The 13,152-nt window shown below is 50.6% G+C and overlaps 1 protein-coding gene across 7 annotated transcripts in view; it reads left to right on the top strand.

Moving 5' to 3' along the window:
* The window catches only part of LOC139102338 (uncharacterized), a 69,661-nt gene that overhangs the window by 8,911 nt on the left and 47,598 nt on the right, over positions 1 to 13,152 (top strand). The window lies entirely within an intron of this gene.

The raw sequence follows: 13,152 nt of genomic DNA, 5'->3' as shown, positions 1-13,152 counted from the left end.
TTTAATTCCGCGCCGTCGACAACACCCGCGGAGCGGAAACGGGGGAGACCGACGCCTTATCGAATCTGCGCCGTTGTTTCACCGGGAACGCGAGAGTGACGCTGATAAAAGGATCGATGGGTGATTTCGAGGCAAGTGCGTGACGCCTGAGTCGTTTATCGATGGTGCGTGGCTCGGCCGCGGCGTTTTCACCGGCGGCGATAACAGGGAGGGCTCCGCACCGCGAGATACCGCGGACGTGAAACGCGCCGGAGTCGGAGAGCGTCCGGGAACACGTCGCGCCTGGCCGAGAAACGCGGAAGTCGCGAAGTAATCGCGGAACACTTGAAGGCGCGCGTCGCGCTGAGAAACGCGGCGAGGACGAAACTCTGGGCGGCAGCATCCGCGGAAAGCTCAGGGGGAAAACGATCGACGCTCGGGTGCGCGTTCTTCCGGGGAGGAAGAGTGCCGGAGTGCTCGTTCGTCTCGCGAACCGAGGCGGAAACGAAACGGCTGCGAGGACTGCGTCGACTGGCGGCAGCGAAATTGCATCCGGCGTCGACGGATCGTGGATTGTGCGCGGCGATGATTTAAGAAAGTGCGCGTTTTGACGGACGTTGCGCGGGACCAGCGCGAAGATACGATTCGTTGGGAGGAGGCGCTGGAGAGCGGACCAGATCGCGAAACATCGTCCACGATGGTTCACACGAGTTACGCGCAGTGGGCCTGTCTGCCGAGCACGTATCGCAAAAAGGTACCGTTCCCTTCGATCTGCGATTACGCGCGCGGAGGATCCGCGCGTTGAATAGATCGAGCTTGTTGCCTTCGCTCGCGAGATAAGAATAATCCAGATTAAACACGGATCCGACGCCGAGTGAATCTTCGAAAGTGATCTCCGAGAATAATTTCACGCGAACCCCCGAACGTTTATCTCCCGGGACGTCTGACCCAGTTCCTCCCCAATTTTTTTTCCTGTTTTTCCTTTTTTTTTTTGTCTTTTTTTCTTTCTCCACGTCTCGCGGGACCTGCTCGTTCGTGACGAATATCGCGGATAGTTTATTTTTCGCGCAAGCCGTATTCCTAGCGGCGAAGCTGCGTTTCTCCGCGAGAGGTGCCTCCAATTCCGTAACAATCGTAACTCAAGCGAACGCCCGGGGCTTTAATTGCCGAGCGAGAAGGCCGGGGCCTTCTCTCTCAATCGAGGGGCCCGGTGGCTCGCGGCGCTGGTCGGGAAGCAGACGCTGGTATTTATTGGCGGGCACGCAGGATATAATCATCCAGGGTACGCAAAAAGGTCGAGCCGAACGTCGGCGATTAATAGGCAGGAAACGACGCCGGGAATTAGCGAAGGCGATGCCGCAACGGGAGTTCGTCGCGCAGCATCCCCCTCGGTCTCCTCGGCTCGGGAATAATTCGGCAACGCAAGGCGTCGGAAAACCATCCCGCGGCTCGCCCGGATGTCGATCGAATCTTTTCGTATCCGGCCGGATATACGGAATTGACGTATGCTCTCCATTCCGGGGTATCGTGAAAGTATAGAGCTCCGCAAATATTTGCGCGGCCAACGTTTGCTTCGTGCACACTCGCGCACACCTCGCGGGGGGGAAAAAAAAAGAGGAAAAAAAAAAATATATTGATCGAGGCCGCATTCTTTGAGGCAAGGCCATTCGTAAAAGCTTCATTCGCTTATTGTGCACCTCGGGTACTCCTGCCCGACGGCGTGCCCGAGCGCAGCATCCGCGCGGCCGACGTTAATGCAGCTCGAGGAGCGTAACGGTTGCAGGCGAGAGACGGAGATAATGCCGGGACGTAAACGGGGAATAAGTGAAGTAAATGAAATGAAACGGGACGCCTTTCGCGGCGCTCAGGCCGCGGGCTCTTTATCTAAAATGCGAAGCGGGCTAATCGGAGCGCAAAGGAGGATCCTGGCGCACTGAACCCGAGGACAGTGTCGCGTTTGTTAATAAAAACAGGCACTCGCGGCCTTTATAAATAGCTCGCCGTCATGAAAGTTGCCTCTTAAGTCGGGCTCTCGCCGCTCGATAACGTCGATATTCGGTGCAGCGGGGCTGGCTGCGGCGGCGGTTCCCTTCGAACGTTCGCGTCGCGTGTCCGCCCGGCGTTATTACTCGGACGAATTGATCTTTACCCGCTCGAACGACCGCCATTATCCCCCTCGGGGGGGGAGAAACCCTTGCAACCCCTTCTCGAAATAATACCCGGGAAGCGGCGAGGCGAGCGCGGTCGTGCGAGGCGTTTTCGCATGCCGGCTGTCGGCGACGTCAGTGAAAGTCACGTACCTCCTGATTGCGGTCTTGTTTGGACCTCCCGCGCCGCCGAACCTCTAATTGCGTTACGCAATGCGCGCGGACGTTCGTTAAAGGCGCGGCACGGTTTTGCGAGCGGTGAAAACGGAATCTCGGTTCACGGGGGTCCCCGACGATCCCGAGGGAGATGCATTCGCCGACCGGCCGACGACGATAAAGTCCCGGCCGTTAGAAGACGAGGTAGGGCGATTCGGCGCGTTTACGCTTTCCTCTTCCGTCCCCCTCCCTCCCCCCCGGCTTTTACCCCGCGTAGCTTTTAATGCCCGAAGTTCCAACGGCCGCGCAAAATATTGCGATACACCGATGTTTATCGACAGCCCGGGAAGCCGCGGGCTAAAGCGAGTTTCGAATCACCGTGGAACTATGGCGTGTGTATCAGAAAACTCGGGGAGATGACGGGCGGTATTTGAACTCTGACCACCCAGGTTGGAGAGTCCGAGCTGTTATCCGCTACGCCAGGGGTTCTCAAATTGCGGGAACCGCCGTAAGGGCCGGCGTTCCTTCGCCCGGAAAAGTCACGGCGGTTTCGAGAGAGCGAAAGTCACGGCGGCGCGATCGAAGAGAATCTCGCTATTAGATCGTGAATTTTGAATGACAATAGGCTCCTCACGACTTTTGCGAAGCCGGCGGACCGCCACGCTGTATTTATCGTCGTCGTATCGCAGGATTCTATAGCTCGGCTTCTTTTTGCGATCGTTTCGTGCGCCGCGGCTGACGTCGCAAATAACTCAAGTGGCCTTCTTTGCAAACGGACAGAGTACAAGACGCGCGAGCGGAGAGACGCAGGCCGCAAGAAGCTCGGGATGGTAGCCAACGCCTCTCGGTTCATGATTAATGTCGTAACAGAAGCGGAGATTGTGGCTAATTAATTCCAGATTTGCAATCCCGGCGCCCTCGGCCGTCCGAAAACACGCGCGCGGCCGAGACATCCTCAAGTGTTTTTCAGTCCGTCGTTCTTACGCGCGATCAACATTTTACTTCGCGGTGACGCAGCCGTCTAACGAACCGCGTTTATATAATTATTACAGAACGCCATTCCGGTGTCATAATTTATCACAAAGAAAATCGTAATAACGCCGGGAGGAAGAGAAAAAAAAAATTAATACCTCAAGACTTCATCTCGGCGAAGACGCGCGAGTCTTTCACCTTTCGATAAATGTCAAGGAAATTGTCGGAGGAAGGAAACTTAAGCTCGCGGCAAAATTCCGACGACGTTAAGAGATCCGCCTGGCGGATCCGGCGCTCGTTGTCCGTCTCGCTGGGATCTAAAAAGGCTAAGGCCAACTAGACGCGTCCATTAACATTGACCCGAGGCGCAGAAGTCCGTCGCACTTCGCGGCGCACCTATGTGCCGAATAGCGTTAAGCGGAGACATCTTATCCCGGCTTGCACCTGGCATCATTGACCCGAAATCTCAACATCGCGATCCACCGCAACGTGCATGCACGCAGGCGGGAGGGAGATCCACTCTCGCACCAACTCAGGAATTGCCGGCGTAGCCTTGTGATTAGGTGTCGCGAATAGTTACCTGCATAACGATCTCCCGATCGAGGCCGCGGCGCGCCTCGCGATATCGAATGAATTCGCGATACGCAATCGTACAATACAAACACGCACCGCGTGATAACGCACAAAGTGTCACGCGTGTGCGCGAAGTGGAACGCGAGCCTGCACGCTTGCCTTCCACACGCACGTGCGACGTGTAACGGAAACGTAAGAAGGCTTTGTGCCATGGGACCGCGGTCATATTGTGTGTCGCGCGGCAAAGAAAAAAAAAAAAAAGAAAAAAAAAACGGTCCGTCTCGTTTCACGTAATTGTCCAGAGCGTAGAAAGGCAGCGACCAAGTCGACGATTGATACGTCAGCGGGATACTCGAAGTTCCTCGGTCTCGCACAGGCGGAAGATTTTGAGATAAATTCTTTAATCTTTTTTTTCGATAAGATTTCGCGATCTTTAACTTGGGTTTTTTTTTTTTAATAATAACATTTCCGTCGTATTAATTAATATCGAATTCTGACGTTAACGCGACTGGAATTATTCGCAAACGCGCGTCGGACACGTGTATATAGCTATGTCGCTCGTGCGCGATGACGCGGAGATTACGTCGAAGTCGGGATGGGTAGATGAGGGCCTCGGGGAGCCGGGGGAGCGTGGGACGGACCAAGATCAAGAGGAGGCGCGAGAAAGAGATGCGACCAGGCCGCCGACGAGCGCGCGACGCGGAGAGCGCGAGAGCCGCGTCGAGATCCCGATTCTAATATTGTCCTAGGCATCGGTCAGGTCCACCTCGCTCAGTGAACCGACCAGATTCGGCGCCATCGGCCACGGAACACGCGCGGCTCTTCTTCACGGAGAGGGCGACTCGCGATCGGTCGCGTGTCCGCGGATCGTTTCGCCCTTTGATAAGAGGAGTGCACGCGAGTGCGCGCGTCGCGAACGCGGGCGACGAGAGCGAAACCTGAGCGGCGACGACGAGAGCGGGGAAAGGTCGCCGGAAAATCAATCGGCTAAAACGAGTCCAGGGGAACATACGAGAGGAAATACGCGGTGAGTGGCGGAGCGAGCGAAGTGCGCAAAGGTCCGTTCGCTACGGAGATTGAGCCCCGCGATCTTTTCTGACAGCTTCTCGAGGGCGAGAGAGAAAGAGAGAGACGAAGGGTGAGAAGTAAAATCGAACATGCCGAATGTACAAATCGAGAGAGAATGGCAGACGTGTGGGCGCCAGAACTTGATATTAAATTAATGCTTTTAATGACTTTAAATGTCGATTACCCGCAGCCGAAGTGACAAAGTATTACGTACGGCTTGTAAGCGGATGTGAAAATATAGAACTCGTTAAAAAAATCACGTCGGAATGTCTACGGAGATTTACGGTATTAGGTAATCGTGGGAATTAATTAAGTTTCGGCTCTGAACGGTCTGAGATTAATTATGTTATTATTGAAGCAATGTAATTTTGCATTAGAGTCTTTTTTGCCCCGTTTCATTTTTAAATCCGCGTCGTTGAGTAAAGCGGACGAGAGCTTTTAATTGTAATAAAAATATTGCCTCCTCTTTATCCTCCCTCTCTTTCTCTCTTTCTCTTTTTCTTTTATTAATACTCGAGTTGTACCGTTCCACTTTTTCTGCACTTAGAATGAAAGCAACACGCATTGAGAGAATGGGGAGGGAAAAGGAATAAAATGAGCGCGGAAAGCGTAGTTGGGAAGAACGGGACGGTCCCTAGGCATTCACATAAGTAACTAGAGTTCGCTGCGTTTTTCATTTAAAAGCTCGTACCTCGAATTCTAATCTAAAAAAAAAAAAAAGGAAAAAAGAAAATTGGTGTTAAGAATAGATATCTCGATTGGCTCGCTTCGAAAGCGTGATGTAGATGCGCTTGTATGTTCTTAAAAATTCTAAAATTTCGTAGATCACGCCGTGACGACGGAAACACGGAAATTTTTCCCGCGGATGGTGAAGTTTTATCAATAAACACGCTCGTAATATCGAAATGATTTCGCGTCCCACGCTGTTTCCGGCGTATTTTTATGAGCGCGGCTTTTCATCCCTTCGCCGACTCACTTTTATTCCCTCGATAGCCGTTCCGTTTTGAACCGAAGGAGATTTTTTTTTTTTCGCGCCGCCGAAAGGATGGACTGTTTCAGCTTTGCGGAGCGCGATGAATTTACGTCGGCTAAAAACGGTGTAGCGCGATCGATCGCGGACCGAGTGCGGGTCACTACTGTGAGGGATTATTATCGGGCGATACTACTTGCGGACAGCGCGGATTCGCTCGATTCGACTGCGGAGCATTGGAACGATCGAGCATCGTTACGTAAATCAAAGATCGCTCTTCAAAAAAGGCGGTAAGGCAGGGTCGTGAAAAGTGAATTCGTCCCACGGATTTTTTTTATCTCGCTCGGATATTTATTTTACGTCTAAATTTTGCGCACCGCGCAGGGCAAATGTGAGATGCTCGGGATGTTCGGGAGTAACTTGAGACTCTGCGTCGCGGCCAGTGCGGCTATTTTCAATTCGGAAAGCCTCGTTGCAAAGCTCATCGATCGAAGGTCAGCAAGCGACGGTATCGAGAGGTTAACGTCAAAGAACGTCCGGTGACCTCTGTGTTTTTACCGAAATTGTATTAGCCGGCAGAAGCCGCTGGTTCCCCGCTGTATTTTTAAACGCGCCACCTTACGTGTTTTCGCTTTCGCGCTAACGACTTCCGACGCGTGTACGCGTCCCAAGAATCGTGCGAAGCTGAACCGCCGCGAGTAGGTTCGCGCCCGTTATTCATCGCCGTGTTAAAAAGCTTGCGATTAAGGCCTGGTCTTCGGGCAAGGGGACGGTTTAACCCGACGCGAGTGCGCGATACGTAAATGCAATGATAAATCACGGCGGTTCGGAAAATTGGGTGCAGGAATTAATTAGAGACTTAGCCTGGCCTACGATTTAATCCGCGGCTATTAGCGGCGGCCGAATGCAAGGTCGGCTACCGCTACGAATATTTCATCGCGACTAATCCGGGATTATATCGTGATCTGCGTAGGAGTTCGGATTTTAATTTGCGCGGGGTAGGGACTCTTCGTTATTTACGAGCGATTAAAATCACATTACCTAACGAATCGTCGTGGGAGACAAACTCGGCCTTTTCGCCCCTCGCTTTGTGAGAATTATCGAAACTCTGACCATCCGTTCTCTCCGAAACAGTTACCTTCACCTTGCTCTCGTCAAGAAATCACATCGATAAGACCGTCTCTTTCTTCTCTAAACGATATAAATAATCGAGGGTCGTGCGATGCCAGTCACATGGCGTCGTTGATTTCTTGAATGCTCGCCAAGCACTCGGTGCAAGCTTCAGCGGACCGAATTGAAGGGTTCCATAAATAAAGGGGATACCGCCTGCTAACGAACGAGCGATTGAAGCACGATCTTATTGAGGAACGAGCCTACTTACATCTCGGATACGTATACATCGCGTGAATTTATCAAATAATGCGTTGAAGAGAAAAAGAAATAAAAGAAAAATATTACACGCTTTGTTCTCGCCGTGTCGTTTTTACTTGCTGGTTCTTGTCGTTTGTGATCTCTCGGCGACGGAATGCGCGGCGGGCTAATATCCGTAGTCAAGTTGCCGGCAACATGAGAGTCTGGTTTGTGTAATGCCGATAATTCGAGGGGGCGTCGACGCGGCTCTCGTCGCCCTCGTCGTCTCGCGAACGGGAGCTAGTTGACTTTAACCGCGGGATTGACGAACGTGCGGGATTTCCGCTGGTAAATTTGTCGACGGCCTGTAATTTCTGAGCGAGCAGAAGTGTCCGTTCCGCCGTGAAGTGTAGAAAACTGGGCGCGTCAGGTGTACGACAGTGTTCTCGCGGCACGATAGAAAATTGCGTGCGTAGGGTGGGTAAGATACGCCGTGGAACTTTTTATCTTTCGCATTTCCTGCAGATTAAAATAATTGCGTATACGGAGAGGAGTTTCTTTCCTTCGGGAGGGAATTTGTTTTGCCGAATCAACAGCGGGTCATAAAAGAAAAAAAGAAAAAATCCGAGTCGAATATAATTTTATTTAATTAAACGAGATAAATACATTTAATTCGCTACATTTGTCAGTAAATTATCTTTCATTGTTTTTACGTCGGGACGTGTGTTATTGTTCCATTAACCACACATGTGCTGACGTAAATTAATTTTCCTTGAACAAAAAAAAAAAAAAAAAAAAATACCCGCGTGCCGAATGTAAAATGTTTTTGACGTATATTTCGGTTCATGATTTTTTGATTATTTTTATAAGACACTTTATTGAACGTTTTAAACGATCGGCGAATATTCATGCGATATCGATAGCGAGCATCGAGTGGATTTCGCGGCTGGAATATCGGATATTGCATAAACGCCCGCGAAACGTGACTATCCAAACCAAATATGGATATTTATATGGATATTTATACGGTGTGCCAGTATTACCGTAATGGATCATGCATGGCGATCAGTGCTATTAAAAATACATGTTCCGCGCAACAAATATACATCACGCAGAGCTTATCGTCCGATCCAGATTGCACGTCTCTTTTGAAAACTAAACATAACAAAGCGCGCGTCATTCACTCCCGCTTCTTATAAGTATACGTTGAAGAAGCTGCATTACGTTTAACAAAAATTACCCGCGTAAAAGTAACGGCAATTAAAACGTATAAAATAATAAAAATCAATCTCGGCTCTTTACTTTCCGCAATTTGTATTAAACTCTCCGCGGCGAGCAAAGATCTGAAACGAAATTGCGTTACAAGACTCGCGCCGAAAACCCAGAGCGACTCAACGTTTCGCGGTTAATTACGGTTTTAAAGGCAAGAGGATGCGAGGGATCGTCAAACGGACAAGCGGACGCCAGTCAAACAACGGCGCCGACGTTTATATCGCGATCTGTTTTTCCTGGGCTCCCCCCCTCGCCCATCTCCCTCCCCCCCTTCGGGCGCAGTGAGTTTAATTGCTTTCCTCTAGTCTGCCTTCTAATTAAGCCTTCAACCTGCCTTAGTCGAAGCGAGGAACTAGCCAAATGCATAATGCATTTCAAGGCGGAGGGGGGGGGGAGGGAGACGACCAGCGTCGGGTCCTTTCTTCCTGTCCCCTTTGAATGCCGCGCTACGATTTGTTCCCTTCGTACCCCCTCGCGTTTCCCGCGAGTCCCGCGCGCGGCTAATGGCCGAAGTTTGTCGTCGGTTGCCGTTCGTTTCCGAAACGCAGCGCGTCTTCGATTGAATTATAATTGATGCGCGCCTCACTTGTGAGAAACGGCGGGGGGGGGTGGAGTTCCTCGGCGCCGCGAACTTTCCGCGGACGCGACCCAAGGCGATCAATTACGCGGATAATAATTCGCGATTTATCTGCGCTGCGGGGGAGGGGGAGGGGGGATTGTCCGCCAGCGCGGCTCTTTGACGCGCCTCGAAATTGCAGCGATTAATATACGCGAGGGCGGCTTTCTTCTCGTTAAAAAATTTGTCTCGCAATTAATACAATTAAACCGAGCCGCGGTTGAAACGAGGAGAAATTTCCCCGCTCCTCTGATATTCGTGAAAGCGCGAAGATTGGATTATATTAATGCAAAGTTCATATATTGTAACGCTTTTATTTCATTACGAGGCTCCGGCTCCTCGCTGCGGAAGGGACTTTTAAAATAATTAAGTCCCGAATCGCGGCCGAAATTGAATTAGATACCATAGTCGGAATTAAATTGCGATTTAATATGCGTGTTTTGCTTTCCGCGAATGGAAATATACATATACGATGCTTAATATCATTTTGTAAATTACTGTTATCTTGTACGAATGCCGCGTATCGCGGTGGGTGTTTCCAGATTTATCGCTGGGCGGCGTAGACCGCGATCAGCGGGCTAAATTACAATTTAGTGTCTGTCCCGCGCGACCGCATTTCACTTCGCGGCGCAGACTTCGCGGAAAAGGATTTCGAAACGAGATATTGAAAGATCCACTACGCGCGCGCCTTCTCCGCGCGAAGACGCAGCGAGATGCATTCGGCTCACGTGGCTCGAAAGTGTCGACTACCTGGAAATCTCTTCAACTTGTTACGTGTTTCTTATGCATACGCGATTCACGGGTAGAGTCTGACTTTTTCTTTTTCTTTCTCTTTTTCTCTTTTTTTTTTTTTCTTTCCGCGTAAATACGATCGACGTGTCGAGATGCCGGTGCAGCCGCGGGAGATCCCGCGTTAAATAATCCGTGAAATACTTCGCGTAGCTCAGTTCTCTCTTATTTCATAATTACCGTCGCGTATCAAGCGGAGCGATTCGGCATCGAATTCGGAAAACTTCGAGGCCTTTCTCCTGCGAAAATTTACGCCGCCATGCGTCTACGCGCGACCGCCTTGGAAAATCCCGAGGAGAAATTTTATTTTTATGATAAACGCGCGACTAGGGCAGCTTCCGCCTGGTATCTCGCAATTTTTTTCCATTTCTGTCTCGGCGAGGGCCGCAAAGGATGCCGTAACTTATATCCGGCAAGTTTTCCCGCGGAGATCGTGGAGAAGTTTGTACTCGTCGTCGTCGGGACATTGTGCATACTTGCGCCTCGTTGTTGCCCCGTTTCTCGTAACCGATCGTTACGCGTGCGATTGGCTCTGCGTGAAGTTTCACGTCCTATTCGGTAGCGGAAACTTCTACGGTACCCGGAATGGAAAAGACCGCTAACGATCCCCGGCGAACGGTAATTTCTCGGTTTCGACGTTGTCTTTTGTACGTAACGGACCGTCTTATTGCGTGATAATGGCAGGAATTGGCTTCGTCAATTAAAGCCGTCACGAGGTCGTCGTTTCTCCGTTTCTTGTCCCTCGCTCGGTAAACGATCGCAAAGGGATCCGAGCAAATCGGATTAGCTGGATGAATTTCCACCCGGATAACGTCCGAATATAATAACGCTGGCACTGCGTAATCTCTAGTTAATATTAAATTATTAATCCTGAAAATAAAAAAGAAAAAAAATATATCCATATATAAAAACGCAAATAAAATAAAACAATGGTGCGAAGCTGCCGATAAACGGAAGTCGCGGTGGTTTTCGTCACCGTTAGGTCGATTTGTTCTCATAGTTACGCAAATAGGGCCGCGTTACGGTCGGGAAATATGCGGAAAAAGTGCAGAGTTGGTTTCGCCGTCGAACATCGGCGCCGAATGCGCTCGGGAATATTCAATTTTTCGGTCTGCCGCGTCGCATGATTGCCGGCGTGGATCCTACGCGAGAGATATAAATCGCCTCGGAAGTAGCGCCGATACCGCCGTTGTATAATCAAATGCGAAACACTTCCCGCGGAATTTCGGCGTTCGATAAGAATTCCAGGCAGCGGAGTCGCATCCGACGCGGAAAAGCACCGCGTCCTCGGCGCGGCGAGAAACAAATTCGCGTCTCACGCTTTTCTCGGAGTTTCGCGAGGATGACGAGTGCGAAGAAATTGGCGATTATGCACGAGAGGGCTGCCTTCACGGTTTCTAGCGGCCGTAATATATATCATCAAGGATCCCGGAGGCTCCTTTTGAAGCTTGTCCTTTTCTTTTTTTTCGTCCGGATGTGCCCGGAAGGTACCTCGGTGGATCCTCGAACGGGCACGTCCGGCATTATTCGCACGATCGTGAAACGAATTACACGAGCGTTTTAGCGAAGTGTGCGAACACCCGCTGGCGGGTTCGGCACCCGGGCGATCGCTTATTATTCTACCTGATACCCCGCGGTGAGTCGGTCACGATGATCTCCGGCCGAGTCCCGCATCATCCTCGCCTGATTTTTCCCTCGCTTTCCATCGCCTCGTTCTCGCCTCTGGATGCTATTATCCCGCGTTGCCCGAAAGCAATTTTCTTCGTCGCTTTCTCCAATCGCTTCTGCGGCCTCCCTCGGCTCGCCGCACGACGTTTAAAGGGTCGTTAAAATCGGACGGGACTTGCGTGGCACTTGAGCGTAAAATGAGTATTTCGTAAGTATCGCCGGCCGAGGTAGGAAACTGCGTTACGTCAATAATTTTTTAATTGAAAAGAATATTGATATATGCGTCTTTCAAGTCGTGAATTTTGCGTAAAAAAAAAATTAAAAAAAAAAAGATAAACGCGGATTTTAAACGCATGAATAATAGTCTAAGTTGGTTTATTTACACCCGGGAATCTATTAGCGCGGACTTTAGAGCGATACGTTGTCGCAAACATCTCCGAAAGTTCTTTAGTCACGGAAGTGACTCGCGCTGGTTGGTAATGAAGCAGAGTGTCCCAAGTTTTGTCGATGCGCCTGGAAAGTCGTTGTGTCGCGCATAGTTAAAAGTTTCGGAAGACTTACGCGCGAAGCGTGAAACGTGAAATTCTGTCTAGCCCCGACCCTCGGCCGCCTTGGCTCGAGCTGTATATTTTCGCCCGCTTGTCGAGTCGATAATTCGACTTCTTGTCTCCTCCAGCTCCGAATAGTTTCCTCCGTAATGAATATCATAAAGTTCGCGTTTATCTCATCTGTTTCGGTCCGGGCAGTGCGACCGCCGTCTTCGCTTCTGCCTGCAATCCTTTTTATTTTTTTATTTTTTCTTTATTTTATTTTATTTTTTTTTTAATCGTCGAAAAGACGCGTGATCGATGCCACGTATTTCTAATCGCGTTAAATGCGAGAAACAATGCGGCCTGGCCGAAAGCCAAGCTACGTTTCGTAAACAGAGCCGTGTACTTCGCTCGGGAAAATCGGGTCACCATAGATCTCATTGTTGCCGCCACCTTCTTTGTCCCGCACGAAGTCCAAACAACATCGCGGGGAAGGTCAGCCGGAAAACTTCCCCTGTTGTTCCGCCTGTAGCCGAAAAGTCTGGCGCCGGTGCGACGGCGATCCCGTGGGTTGCATCCTGCACACGGAGAGGCAAGCGTCAGTAGTCTCTCTACCTCCGACGCGCTGTGCATCGTTCACCTATCTAGTCGAACGTTCTAGTCCTCATCTCGCAATCAAGGGATACTCCCGCAGCTCGTAAGCTCGCGCAGCTCGCGAGAACGTAATTCTCATTCCGCGAAATCCACGGGGCGAGTCTCGCTGTCGATACCGTCGACCCTTTTGCGCATATTGTTCTTTTTTTTTCCTTCAATTATTTTTTTTTTGCTACCCAACGTTACACGTGCGACCCACCACGACGTGTCACGTATCGATGGACCCGAAACGCAGAACGCTTTGGTTAATTCGATTCCTGGGTCGGATTTTTTTTGTAATTTTCCCGACGGCACCCTTTCGGTGGATACAAAGGCGAGAGCAGGGTACAAAGTAAGCGAGAGGCGGCCATACACGCCGTTTGTTTCGCAGACGGGGGTAAGGGAGGGTTGTACGTTTCAAAGCTCGCT

Source organism: Cardiocondyla obscurior, linkage group LG04, assembly GCF_019399895.1.
Source record: "Cardiocondyla obscurior isolate alpha-2009 linkage group LG04, Cobs3.1, whole genome shotgun sequence".
Classification (NCBI taxonomy): domain Eukaryota; kingdom Metazoa; phylum Arthropoda; class Insecta; order Hymenoptera; family Formicidae; genus Cardiocondyla; species Cardiocondyla obscurior.
Note: the sequence above shows the minus strand (reverse complement) of the source record. Positions and strands in the feature narration are given on the sequence as shown.